The sequence below is a fragment of the Cetorhinus maximus genome, chromosome 4 (assembly GCF_964194155.1).
Source record: "Cetorhinus maximus chromosome 4, sCetMax3.hap1.1, whole genome shotgun sequence".
Taxonomy (NCBI): domain Eukaryota; kingdom Metazoa; phylum Chordata; class Chondrichthyes; order Lamniformes; family Cetorhinidae; genus Cetorhinus; species Cetorhinus maximus.
The window spans coordinates 36163294-36177182 of NC_135882.1; the positions used below are offsets into that span (position 1 = coordinate 36163294).

Genomic DNA, 13889 nt, shown 5'->3' on the forward strand with positions numbered 1-13889 from the left:
CCTTCCAGAAAACTGGTCAACTTGTAATACCAGTCATCTGGTGACTTCTGGCAGCTATCTTAATTCAGTGTCTTTGCTTGCTTTTTAAAAGCTCTTTTTGAACAATTCAATATACGTTTAATCAGCCAATGAAATAAAAGATGAATTTGCATAAGTCACACATCATTATGACAAGTCAAAAAGTGCCCTTAACAGTTAAGCATGGCACAAAAGAATATGGGTAGAATAGTACGGTCCTGTTGGCAGCGGGCGTCATGGCGAGCTTGAGCAGACAATATGGCGAGATGGCATGGTTCTGTGCTGTCATGAAACCAGTTTGTGATCGTCCACTTCACCCGTCAATGGCGGACCGTGTTTCCCACTGTCGCATGTCATTCAATTCTTTAGCATCTCATTATAAGTCCTAAACACCGGAAGCATCCCCCATGTCAAATTTACTGCCCACGTCAAAGTGACTTCAGGACAGCGTGCTTTGCAGCTGCCTTTAAAATGCATGCTGAGATTCTAGGGGAACTCCGGAGGCGAGTGCGCACAACCTTGCGCAGCAGTCATGAGCATTGCCCATAGGACATCAAGGAAGAGGCTCCGCGCATTTGTCAGGGGTTGGGGGCACAGGCAAGTTACTTTATCCGACTGGCTTTCAGTTAGGTGCTGGGGCAAGGGCTCCAGTGCATCGGGTGCTGGGGCAAGGCAACACGGACTGAAGGAAGTACACAAGCACATGCTGGGCAGAGGGGGTATGAGGAAAGCGGCCACGCACTTGGAAAAGCTTGCTATAAGTGAGCATTCTTTTGCAACTGAGACTGTTCAGCAGCAGCTCCATTGACATGCCTGGAGTCAGGCCTCTGAAGCTTTTCTGCCCATCAAGCAACAAAGTGCTCCAGAGCTTTCACCCCTCTGGCGCAGACTGTGTTTTAGGGGGCTGCAAAACAATTGGCTGACTGGGCAAGTTGTAGACTCCCCTTGCGAATGGTTGCCATGGCGCAGTCACTGGTGGAGGCGCTCAGAATCCCTTGCAATGTCTTTATTAAGGAGCGGATCAATATCCAGTATGGTTCAAGCTAACAGCACAGCCTTGCAGTGCAGGTTGGGAGAATGCCTGCCTGAGCTGAGAACACAGCATGCAGTCCAGTGGCCGAAACTGCTGCCAATCGGTCAAGTGGAATGGGGCAGGGGTGGCTGAGGTTTTGGATAGCCGTGAAGTGCAGTACACTCTGGCCATCCAAGTGGTGGCCAGCACTCTCTGGCATCCATGAAGGAGCTTTCAGATTTAACCAAGAGAGGTTCTTAGGACACATATTCTAACCCACGCACCTCTCTCTCTTTGATCCTGCAGGAGGAGAACATCAGGAACGTGGAACGTGATGAGTTAGGGGTATGCCTTATTGCTTACAGGGAGCAGAGAAGAAGAAGAGAGCAGTGGAGGCACCTGGCTTGGCAAAGGGAGGAGCACCTCAAGATGAAGGGGTGGCAGGGCATGCTGCACACACAGCTGACACTCCACAGAGAGCCGTCACTTGTAGGCGCTTTGCTATACTCAGGGTCTATAGATGGCGCCTGTCATTCCTGCAGATGACTAAGAATCAGTGTCACCAAAGACTGCGCATGTCTATGGAACTGGTCAGCCACATCTTCCAACTGCTGCAGGATTTAACACGACAGGGACATGGAGGGCATCCACTGCCAGTGGCCATGAAAGTGACCACGGTGCTCAATATTTACGCCAGTGGCTCTTTCCAGGGCTCCACAGGTGACTTGTACGGGATCTTGCAAGCCTGCATGCACGTGTGCTCAGGAGGTCATGGACACCATCTTCGCGAAGGCACAGACCTTTGTGCATTTTGACCGGGACCTGGAAAACCTAGAAGCAAGAGCGCTGGGATTTGTGCAGATCTTGGGTTTCCCACAGGTGCAGGGTGCCATCGACTGCACTCACGTGGTGCTTAGATCTCCGTGGCAACAACAAGCCGTCAACTACGTCAACCGCAAGGGCCCCTACTTGCTGAATGTTCAGCTGGTGTGTGACCACCACAAAGATTCCTGCAGGTCTGTGCACGATTCCCAGGGGGCATCCACATCTCCAACATCCTTAGCAGGTCTCAGATACCTGACATTTTCCAGGGTCCACAGAGCCTGCAGGGTTGGCTACTCAGGGACAAGGACTACCCACAGAGGATGAGGCTGATGACACTTGTGCAGTGGCCTCAGACTGCAGCAGAGCGATGGTATAAATGAGGCTCATGATGCAACCCAGACTTTAGTGGAGCAAATGATAGGCGTCTTGAAAATGAGGTTCTGGTGCCTTGACAGGTCCGGTGGAGCACTGCAATACAGTCCACCGAGGGTGTCGCACATCATCGTAGCTTGCCGTGCGCTACACAACCTGGTGCTGCAACAGGGTCAGGACCTGGCTGAGAAGGAAATTGAGGAGCTACACATCTCCTTCGATGAGGAGAATGTCCAAAGGGTTGAGGGTGATGAGGAAAAACTCAGCAGGTCTGGCAGCATCATTTGATGCTGCCAGACCTGCTGAGTTTTTCCAGGTATTTTTGTTTTTGTTTTCGATTTCCAGCATCCACAGTTTTTTGCTTTTATATGAGGGTGATGAGGTCCTTGAAGGCAAGGATTCTGGCGATGAGACCATCGCACTGGCCAGACAAGGTACTCTCAGGAGGCCCTCATAGCTGTAAAATTTGTGGAGGATGATGACAAGATGCAGTGAGGACAGTCCTGACATCCTCACCTTGCATCTGTGAACGTTTGACATCTCTGTGGCTGATGGCAGCGCACATACCCTCAATGCTCAGGCTCATGTCATGGAGACACAGCGGAGGCCCTAATGGTCGCAAGATTCCAGGAGGATGATGACGACATGCAGTGAGGACACTCCAAAGATCTTCACATTGCCTCTGTGAATGTGTGACTCCTGTCTGGCTGAGGGCAACTTACTTGCGCTCTGTGACCAGGGTCATATCATGGAGATGCAGCCGTGAAACTTTAAGTGTACCTGATCCTTTGTCAGCCTTCAGAACTTGTCCCCTTCAGGACCACACAGCCACCAGATGCAGATGCTAAAGAGAGGGGGGCAGTCCCACCTCAAAGGCACTGAGAACACAGAGCTGAAAGCACATGTCCGAACTCTGTGACAGCTGCCCATGATACTCTGGTAGCAATGGCAAGCACCATCGAGGCGCAGGCATCACTAATGTGTCCTCATCTGAGGTGCTTTCGGCGCTGGGGTCAGCATCAAGGCTGCCTGAGGGCGACGTGTCAGATGAGCCCAGAAGAAAAGGTTTTTTGGAGATTATTAGTGCTTGACAGCCATGTTGAACACAGAACAGTGGACTCAGAGTAGCGTTGAGAGAGAGACCATGTGGTGCAGGATCCTCACGTGGGTGTTCGCTGCCGACCACACAGTTGCCGCAGGAATGGTAGTCGTCCTCCCTGGCCAGCTCCAACACATGACTCTCATACGGAGTGAGGACCTTGATGTCTGGCACTCCAACCCCATTCTGGCGATTGTGCGCAACTTTGTCCTGCATAAAGACAGATGCAGAGAGTATGAGCAAGGCGCATGCCAAGCCAAATGAGAAGGATGCCAGGCGTGCGTGTGTGCTGAGTGGAGCCATGGACGGGATGAGGAGGCAGTTTCCAGAGGAGATGCGGCCAGGCGGAGATGTGAGGGTGTGTATGAAAGAGTGAGTGGTGATGTCCCTTGAGCTGGCAGTGAGTGAGATGCCAGTGCATGTGTGATTGGCTTGTGAGTGGGTGAGTTGAGACTGATGAGATGGTTGACATACCCTGGTGGCATGGATGACATCATTCATCCGTTTTCTGCACTGGATAGCCGACCTCTTGTGTGCAGTGTTGGCACTGACCACCTCTGCCACCACCTCCCAAGCCGGAGTGGCGAGACTGATGGGCCTCCAGTGGCCAGAGTGGGGTAGAGGACTTTGCAGCAAGTTCCTCATGTCCAGAATGTATCCCAGCGATGCATCTCTGAATTGGTGGGCTGCACTCTTCCTGGCTTTTAGGGCCATGCCTTTTGTTTTTATTCGTTAATAGGATGTGGCATCGCTGGCTAGGCCAGCATTTATTGCCCATCACTAGTTGCCCTTGAGAAGGTGGTGGTGAACTGCCTACTTGAACCGCTGCAGTCCATGTGGTGTAGGTACACCCACAGTGCTGTTAGGGTAGGGGAGTTCCATGATTTTGACCCAGCGACAGTGAAGGCTGCCAGGCCGATTCGCCCACCCGCCAACAGTAATGTTGGGAGGGCAACGGAAAATCTGTTAATTGGGCTTAATTGCCCTCTTAATTGTCAGCAGGCACGCTTTTAAGTTTAGCGTGCGCCCGCCGACCAGAATATCAATGATGTCGGGGCGCTCACCTGATGTTATTTTACGCTTGAGCGGGTCGGGCGCATACCTGCCCACTCAGTGAAAAATTCTGCCCCAGGTCTTCCTGTATTTGGACATGGACTGCTGAGGAGTTGCGAATGGTGCTGAACATTGTGAAATCAGCACCCACTTCTGACCTTGTGGTGGAAGGAAGCAGAAAATGGTTGGGCCTGAGACACACACCCTGAGAAACTCCTGCAGTGATGTCCTGGAACTGATTGACCTCCAACAACCACAAACAACTTTATTTGTGTTTGATTCTGTCCAGTGGAGAGTTTTCCCCCTGATTCCCATTGACTCCAGTTTTGCTAGGGCTCCTTTATTTGACAGTGTCTCACCATATTCCTCCTGCCACAGTTAGTCACCTCACACTTCTCTGCATTAAACTTCATCTGCCACTTGCCTGCCCAATCCACCAAAATGTCTATGTCCTTTTGAAGTTCAAGACTATCCTCATCACAGTCGACAACATTTCCAGTCCTCGTATCATCTGCTAATTTTGAAATCAAGCCCTGAACACCACAGTCTTGGTCATTCATATATATCAGGAAGGGCAAAGGTCCCAACACTGACCCCTGGGAAATTACATTACAAAGCTTCCTCCAATCTGAAAAACAACCATTTACCACTCCTCTCTGTTTTCTGTCACTCAACTAATTTCTTATCCAAGTGCCTACTTCCCCTTTTATTCCATGAGCTGGAATTTTGCTCACAAGCCTGTTGTGCGGCACTGTATCAAATGCCTTTTGGAAATCCATGTACCCCATGTTGCCCTTATCAACCTTCTCTATTACCTCCTCGAAAAACTCCAGCAAGTTAGTTAAACATGGTATCCCTTAATGAATCCATGCTGGCTTTCCTTAATTATCCTGCACTTGTCTAAGTGACTATTGATTTTTGTCCCAAACTATAGTTTCCAGAAGTTTCCCTACCACTGAAGTCAAAGTGACTGGACTGTAATTGCCGGATTTATCCTTGCACCTGTTTTTGAACAGGGGTGTAACATTTGCAGTTCCTTAGTCCTCTGGCACCTCCCCTGTGTCTAAGGAAGACTGGAAGATTTTCACTGCAATTTCCACTCTCACTTCCCTCAGTACCCTTGGATGCATCTCATCCGGTCTGGTACCTTACCTTTTTTAAGTGAAGATAACCTTTCTAACACCTCCTTCCTCGCAAATGTAAATTCTTCTAGTGTACCAGTTACCTTCTCTCTCACCTCAGCCTGGGTAGCATCTTATTCCTTTGTAAAAACAGATGCAAATAACTCGTTCAGTATCTCCGCTATTTCTCCTGCCTCCATGTGCAAGTCTCCTTTTTTTTATCCCTAATCGGCCCTACTCTTTCCTTTACTTATTATTATTTCATTATTAATATGCTTATATATCCTTTTATGTTAGCTGCCAGTCCCTTTTCATGCTCTCTCCTTGCTTTTCTTATTAGTTTATTCACTTCCCCTCTGGTCCTTCTATATTCAGCCTGATTCTTCATTGTGTTTTCCACCTGATATCTGTCATACGCACACTTCCTTTTCATCTTTACCTCTATCTCTCTTGTCCTACCTTTCACCATCAAGGGAATAGACCTTGTTTTTGCCTGATAATCTACATCCCAGAGTACTTAAAGAAGTGGCCCTAGAAATAGTAGATGCATTGGTGGTCATCTTCCAAGATTCTATAGACTCTGGAACAGTTCCTACGGATTGGAGGGTAGCTAATGTAACCCCACTATTTAAAAAGGGAGGCAGAGAGACACAGGGAATTATAGAGCAGTCAGCCTGACGTCGGTAGTGGAGAAAATTCTAGAGTCCATTAGAAAAGATTTAATAGCTGAGCACTTGGAAAACAGTGGCATAATCGGACAGAGTCAGCATGGATTTACGAATGACAAATCTACTGGAATTTTTCGAAAATGAACTAGATGAGGGGGAGCCAGTGGATGTGGTTTATTTGGACTTTCAGAAGGCTTTCGACAAAGTCCCACATGAGAGATAGGCATGTAAAATTAAAGCGCATGGGATTGGGGGTAGTGTATTGAGATGGATAGAAAACTGGTTGGCAGACAGGAAACAAAGAGTAGGAATAAACAGGTCTTTTTCCGAATGGCAGGCAGTGACTAGTGGGGTACTACAGGGATTGGTGCTGGGACCCCAGTTATTCACAATACATATTAATGATTTAGATGAGGGAGCTAATCTCTAAATTTGCAGATGACACAAAGCTGGGTGGGAGGGTGAGCTGTGAGAAGGATGCAGAGATGCTTCAGTGGACAAGCTGAGTGGGCAAATGCATGGCAGATGCAGTATAATGTGGATAAATGTGAGGTTATCCATTTTGGCAGCAAAAACAGGAAGGCAAATTATTATCTGAATGGCTATAAATTGAGAGAAGGGAATGTGCAATGAGACCTGGGTGTCCTTGTACACCAGTCGCTGAAGGTAAGCATGCAGGTGCAGCAGGCGGTAAAGAAGGCAAATGGTATGTTGGCCTTCATAGCCAGAGGATTCGAGTACAGGAGCAGAGATGTCTTGCTGCAATTATACAGGGCCTTGGTGAGACCACACCTGGAATATTGTGTGCAGTTTTGGTCTCCTTATCTGAGGAAGGATGTTCTTGCTATAGAGGGAGTGCAGCGAAGGTTTACCAGACTGATTCCTGGGATGGTAGGACTGACATATGAGGAGAGATTGAGTCAGGTAGGATTATATTCACTGGAATTCAGAAGAATGAGGGGGGATCTCAGAAATCTACAAAATTCTAACAGGACTAGACAGGGTCGATGCAGGAAGGATGTTCCCGATGGTGGGGGAGTCCAGAACGAGGGATCACAGTCTGAGGGTATGGGGTAGACCATTTAGGACTGAGACGAGGAGAAATTTCTTCTCCCAGAGAGTGGTGAGCCTGTGGAATTCGCTACCACAGAAAGTAGTTGAGGCCAAAACACTATGTTTTCAAGAAGGAGTTAGATATAGCTCTTGGGGCGAAAGGGATCAGAGGGTATGGGGAGAAAGCAGGAGCAGGCTATTGAGTTGGATGATCATAATGAATGGTGGAGCAGGCTCAAAAGGCCGGATGGCCTACTCCTGCTCCAGTTTCTATGTTTGCCTGCAAGACATGTTCTTTGAAGTTGGCCCATTGTTCAGCCACCATCTTTTCTGCCAACATTTGGTTCCAACTCATTCAACTCTGATGCATTCTTATCCCATCGAAGTTGTCTTTCCCCCAGTTAATGATCCTGTTCTGGATTGTTCCTCGTCCTTCTCCATGGCCAACCTAAACCTTATGGTACAAAGGTCACTGTCTCCTAAACACTCTCCCACTGATATTTGATCCATTTGGGCCAACTCATTCCCCCGAACCAGGTCCAACAGTACCCTGACCTCTCGTTGGACTGGAAACATACTTGTAGAAAATTATCTTGAACACATTCCAGGAACTTTTGCCCCTCTTGTCCCTTTGCACTATTCCTATCCCAGTCTATATTTGGATATTTGAAGTCCGCCATTATAATTACTGTATAATTCTTGCACCTCTCTGTAATTTCTTTGCAACTTTGTTTCTCTACATCTCTTCCACTAGTTGGTGGCCTGTATACCATGCCAATCAATGTTATTGAACTCTTTTCATTCCTTGCCTCTAGCCAAAGAGATACCAGCTGGAAATGTCTGGCCCTGTTGTTGTTGGGGGTCATAGCGGGCAGAGGTTGGGGGCGACAGTTCATTCTGAGGGACTGTCTTGAAGCTATGAATGTATATAATATTATTGGAAAATATATTTTTTTAAAAAATAAAAGTTTAGTCTGTGGATGTGTCTTAATTGGATTAAAGCCAGCTAGTCTGGGTAGCATGATGTTTACTAGTTTTGAGATGTAAGAGAGGTAGAATGCATTTGCATTTTTTAAATAGAGCATTTAAGAAGGCGAGTGAAATCTGGCACCGAGCTAGCAGAGACTAAGCAATATGTTTATATTACTATGAAAGGGGTTTATTGTTAGAAGAGGCTGGTGATACAATGAGAATTTACTTTCAATGAGCTGTGCTAGTTATAAGTATAGCAGTTTGTTTGTGCAGGGCAGAGGCAATGTAAGATCAAAGTAGCTGTAAGCCTGCAACTGTCCCCACAGGAACCAAAGTGAAATGAACCTCATTTTGAATTTGTAAGGTGAAAATACTTTGCCTGGTGTCTACTGAAAGCCTCTGAGTTACTATTGCCTTAATGGAGATTAGTCTGGGAATTTGTTAAAAGCTATGATAGTAGTACTTTATAGCCATGTGTATGTGTTTAATGTGTTGTAACTTAATAAAATGTTTCATTTAGTTTAATATAAGAACCTCTTCAGAATTGATGGTCTGATTCCTGAATTTAGAGCTGCGTCTCAAACATACCACATAGGTTATGACAGTTGTTTAAAGTTTCCCTCTGGGATTTTTAAATAATTCAGCTTTGCCAAAAGTCTGTCTCATAACAGGGGCAGAAATCGGTATCACACCAGCATGAAAGCACAGTGAGGTTATCCGATGGTGTCCTCCATGACGAAATGCTAATCCCTCTGGAGGCCAGCGTGAACCCCATTTGCATCGTGGTAATGGGATGCAAAGTAAGGCCTGACCAGAATTGTCCCACCACGCCACATTTTCCATTGCACTGGTGGGAAACACGCCGGTCCAGAACATGTCTGGACAGGTGTGACCTGCAGTCGGCCCTTAACCATTAGGGCCTTGCTCCAATCATGGACCTCCGAGGAGGTGATATGCCGGAGCCCTACAGCTACCGATCCCTGGAAGACCATGTGATTTGCATCCTGGGTGGATTTTCATTGACACGGCTCTGCTGCGAAGCAGTTCATGGAAGGCTGGAGGTCTCCGTTGATGCTCCGGGTCTGCTTCGTAACACCATGGACGTCGTCATGGGCTGCTACGGATGATCGGCGAGTGGGGGGAGAGGAAGGCTTATTTGTGAGTGGGGCAGGAAGGTGTAGCGCGGGTGGGGGGGTGCAATGGGAGAGGAAGGTGTGCCGGGGTGGGAAGGTTGGTGGGGGAGGGTCAAAGGTGTTGGCGGGGGGTGGGGGGTGATGTTGGGAGCTGGGGCCTAAGGTGCCGGGGGGTGGTTGAGGGTGGAATGTGGATGACAAAGATGTTGGGGGGAATGCTGAAGTTCAGCAGGGGTGATGAAGGTGTCGGGGGGTGGGTGAGGTGTGGGGCTGATGAAGGTGTCGGGGGGTGAGGTTGGGAGGGATGGTACGAAGGTGTCGGGGGGCGTGAGCTTGGGAGTGGGGAGGAAAGAGTACAGTGGAGGAGGGTGTAATGAGGGAGAATGCAGCAAGTGGGGAGGTAGGTGCAAGGGGGGAGCAGCTGAACTGCTAGTGGTGGGGGGGATGCTGTGGGAGGACTCGTGAAGCCTTTCGATGAAGCGGAAGGACAACATGACACATTATTCAGTGAAAATGAATATGTTTTCAGATTATAAAGTGACCAAATGTGTTCACCCATGCAATCACTCGTGATCAGAATATCATAGCTTTTCTCGGTCTACCACTTCTTCTAGGTGCTGCCCTGACATCCGCAGCAGGGGTAGAGACAGCCTGTGCAAAGGTTGACCCTGTTGCTTCTGATGACTTTGGCGCATGTCCTCTGGAGAGCTGAGACGTTGAGGGCTCCAGCTTGCTTTGACTGTCCTCCTGTGGGTCAGCTGCTCCCTCTGTGGTGACAGAGGATGAGGTTGAGGGGGTCACAAGTAAAGGGGACTCAAGGAAGCAGACAGACTCTGAGATTCCTGAGTGGGTGACCCAGGGGTGTCCAGATGGTGCTCCTCATTGCTTCAGGTCCTCAATGGCCCCGGCCTGACTCCTTGCAGGGAAGGAGCACCTGGAGGGATATCAACGTGCCCCATTTCCCTCTCGCATTGCCACTGCAGGAACTTACCCATGGCTACCGTAATGGAGTGCAGGTCTGTGCGCATCTCCACCTTCTGCTGGACCAGGGTCTCCATGGTGTCCAACATCCTTCCCATGGAGGCCTCCATGCATACACATGTGGGAACCACTTCATTAGAGACCAACACTCCTCCGACTTGCATGCCACTCTGTTGAAGGCTTCCAGCAGCTCTGCGCAATGTTCCCCTGCCCTCTGCTGACTCTTCATGATGAGTTGGAAGACCAAATCCAGAGGTTTGTCATCTGAGTCGGACTTCACAGTCTCTTCCCCAACAGTCCTCCAAGTGTCGGGGAGGTTGCGGGCTCGTGTCCATGCGGCGACCACCAGATTGTGAATCTGAGTCTGCTCTAGATCACACACCGAGGTGTGTGTCTCTGTGCTGGTGGAGGGTGTGGGTAAGCGCTGTGACAGGTCTTCCAGGCTTCTTATTTCCAGCTCTTCAGTGGAGCATGTGTCCTCTTGGCTGGAGGTGAAGACGTGGATGGAGCTGAGGGACTGGCTGGCTGAGGGTGTCAGTCGCTTGGCAGAGCTCCCTGTGAACCAAAGTAGAGATAATTAGTGCAAGGCAGCAGAGTCAAAAGCAGGAGAGAAAGCATTCACAGTTGTGTCGAGAAAGGGATGATGTAGTGCAGGATCCCCTTGTGGATGTTCGCCGCTGACCTCACCGTCGCCGCAGGCACAGTCCAGGTCCTCACCAGTTAGCAGATGGCACGCTGCTGAAAGTGAGTGAGGGGTCTAATGTGGACCGCTCCAACCCCGGTCTGGGACCTCTCCCTGCTGTGGTGAGCCAGCTTCTCCTGCATGAAAACAGATGGAGAGAGTATAAGCAGGGCACATGGCACTGTGTGGAATATTTGTGTGGTGACCGGAGCCGTGGATGGGATGAGGATGCAACCTTGAGAGGATATGAGCCTGATGGAGATGTGAGGCTGTGTGTGAGAGTTAGTGGTGCTGTCCCTTGAGGTGTGAAATCCCTGTGGATGTGTGATGGGTTTTGTGAGTGTGTGAGTTGAGTGTGATGAGGTGGTTGACTTACCCTGGTGGAACAGATGAGACCATTCATTCTCTTCCTACACTGGATGGCTGACCTCCTCTGTGCTTCAGTGGCACTGACTACTGCTGCCACCGCCTCCCAGGCCCGACTGGTGACAGGTGGACTTCCAACAGCCAGAGCGGGGTTAGAGGACATCATGGTGGCCTTCCATTGTGTCCAGCAGGCACCCCAGAGAGGCATCACAAAATTTGGGGACTGCCATCTTTGGTTTTGGACCATCTGTCGCCTGGAGCAGTCCTGTTCTGTAGAATCAAGTAGGCTGCGCTCTGGTGCACTTTAAATATGGCGCCGAAGCAAGGAATCGCTGAGGTCACTGCATGGCAGGAAAACCCGCTAGTGATCTGGAGTGTTTCCTGTGAATGCATTATTAATGAGCACAGGGCACGCCAGGAATGGGACGATTCAGTGCGAAAACCTGCCATTGCTGCCAGCGGGTAAAACATCTGTTTTTACGCCTGCTACAGCGCTTTGGGCAAATCTGGGACAATTCTGCCCCCTCTGGAGCACCCTCTCTCCAGTACTGCAATGCCATCTTTAATCAATACTGCCACTTCCCCACCCCACCGCCACCCCACTCCCCCCCTTCATTGCTGCCACCCTCCACCCTCCCCACCAACTTGTCTTCCTTTCCTGGGTAGCCAGGAATATTTAATGTCCTTCTTTGAACCAAGTTTCTACAATAGCAATAATATCATGATTCCATTTGTCATCCTGTACTAGTGTACCAATCTGATTAACCACACTCAGTTCATTCACATACATGCACATTAACCCTGATTTAGGCTTTTTCACTTCCCCCCTTATTCCAACCCCATCTAATGACTTACTGTCGCCTACTCTAATTCTATCAAGCTCTCCAAGTATTCTGTTCACCTTGATACTATTCGCTGATTATATCCTCCTTATCAGTTAATACTTTTCTACTTCCCACTGCCATTTTTCCTCTTATCCACTATGAATTTCCCCTCAGGTTCCCATCCTCCTGCCAATCTAATTTAAACCTTCCCCAATAGCAATAGCAAACCTCCCCAGGAGGACACTCGTCCCAATCCTGTTAAGGTGTAACCCGTCCTTCTTGTACTCGTCCCACCTGCCCCGATCCGATCCTAATGCCTCAGAAATCTATTGGCCTCCCTCCCACTCCATTTCTCCAGCCATGTTCAATCGTTCAATCGTCCTATCCTTATGCTTACTAGCACATGGCATTGGGAGTAATCCTGAGATTACTGCTCTTGAGGTCATGCTTTCTAATTGCCTTCCTAAATCCCTAAAATCTGCTTTCAGGACCTCATCCATTTTCCTACTTATGTCATTGGTCCCAATATGGACCACAACCTCTGGCTGTTCACTCTCCCAAAAGAAATCCCTGCAGCCACTCTATAACATCCTTGACTCGGGCACCATGGAGGCAACATACCATCCTGGAGTCACGTCTATGACCGCAGAAATGCCTGCCTGCTCTCCTAACTTTGGAATCCCCTATCACTATAGCACATCTACTTTTCCTCCTCCCTTCCTGTGCAGCTGAGCCACCCGTGGTACCACAAACTGGCTTTTGCTACAGTACTCTGAGGAACCATCTCGCTCACCAGCATCCAGAAATGGAAAAACAGTTAGAGAGCAAGATGCTTCAAGGGATTCCTGCACTACCTGCCTGTTTCTCTTAGATACTCTGGCAGTCACCCATTCCCACTCTGTCTGTGTGCTTCTTAGCTACGGTGCGACCACCTCTCTAAATATGCTAGTCACGTAATCCTTAGCCTTGCGCATGCACCACAGTGACTCCAGCCGCCACTCAAGTTCCACAACCCAGAACTCAAGTTTCTGCAGTGAGTGACACTTCCTGCAGATATAGTCATCGAGGGCACTTTGTGCCTGCACAACTTCCCACATCTCACAGGATGCCCTTTCCACATGGCCAAGCCACACTGACCTACCTTAAACTTTAGCTAAAGTGTTTACTACAGTATTGTAAAATATAATAACTCACCTGTCACTCACCAATCGTCTTCCCTGTGCCGAGTCTGGAAAGGCCTATACTTACCACCAATCAACTTACGAGTTTCCTGTGTTGTTACTTTTATATTCTATCTGTAAACTCCCGACTCTCTCTCTGTTGTTTTATAGGCCCCTATGATGTTCAATTAGCTTATTCCCCAAACTCCAACTTCAGCACTCTAATGCACCTAAAGCAGCACTCCTGTGCAGACAATAGTAGATAATAAGGAAATGGCAGATTAAATGAACAAATATTTTGCTTGTCTTCACTATAGAGGACACAAAAACATTCCATTAACAGCTGTAAATCAGGAGGTGAAAAGAAGAACTTGGTGAAATTACAATCACTTGGGAAGTGGTACTGAACAAACTGATGGAGCTGCGGGCTGGCAAGTCTCCGGGTCCAGGTGGATTTCATCCTAGGGTGAAAGAGGTGGCTAATGAGGTAGTGGACATGTTGGTGTTAATTTTTCAAAATTCCCTAGATTTTGGAAAGATTCCATCAGAC

General features: G+C 48.6%; 1 protein-coding gene across 2 annotated transcripts in view; it reads left to right on the forward strand.

The window, feature by feature from the left end:
• oxr1a (oxidation resistance 1a) overlaps positions 1-13889 on the forward strand; it is a 761068-nt gene that overhangs the window by 238563 nt on the left and 508616 nt on the right. The window lies entirely within an intron of this gene.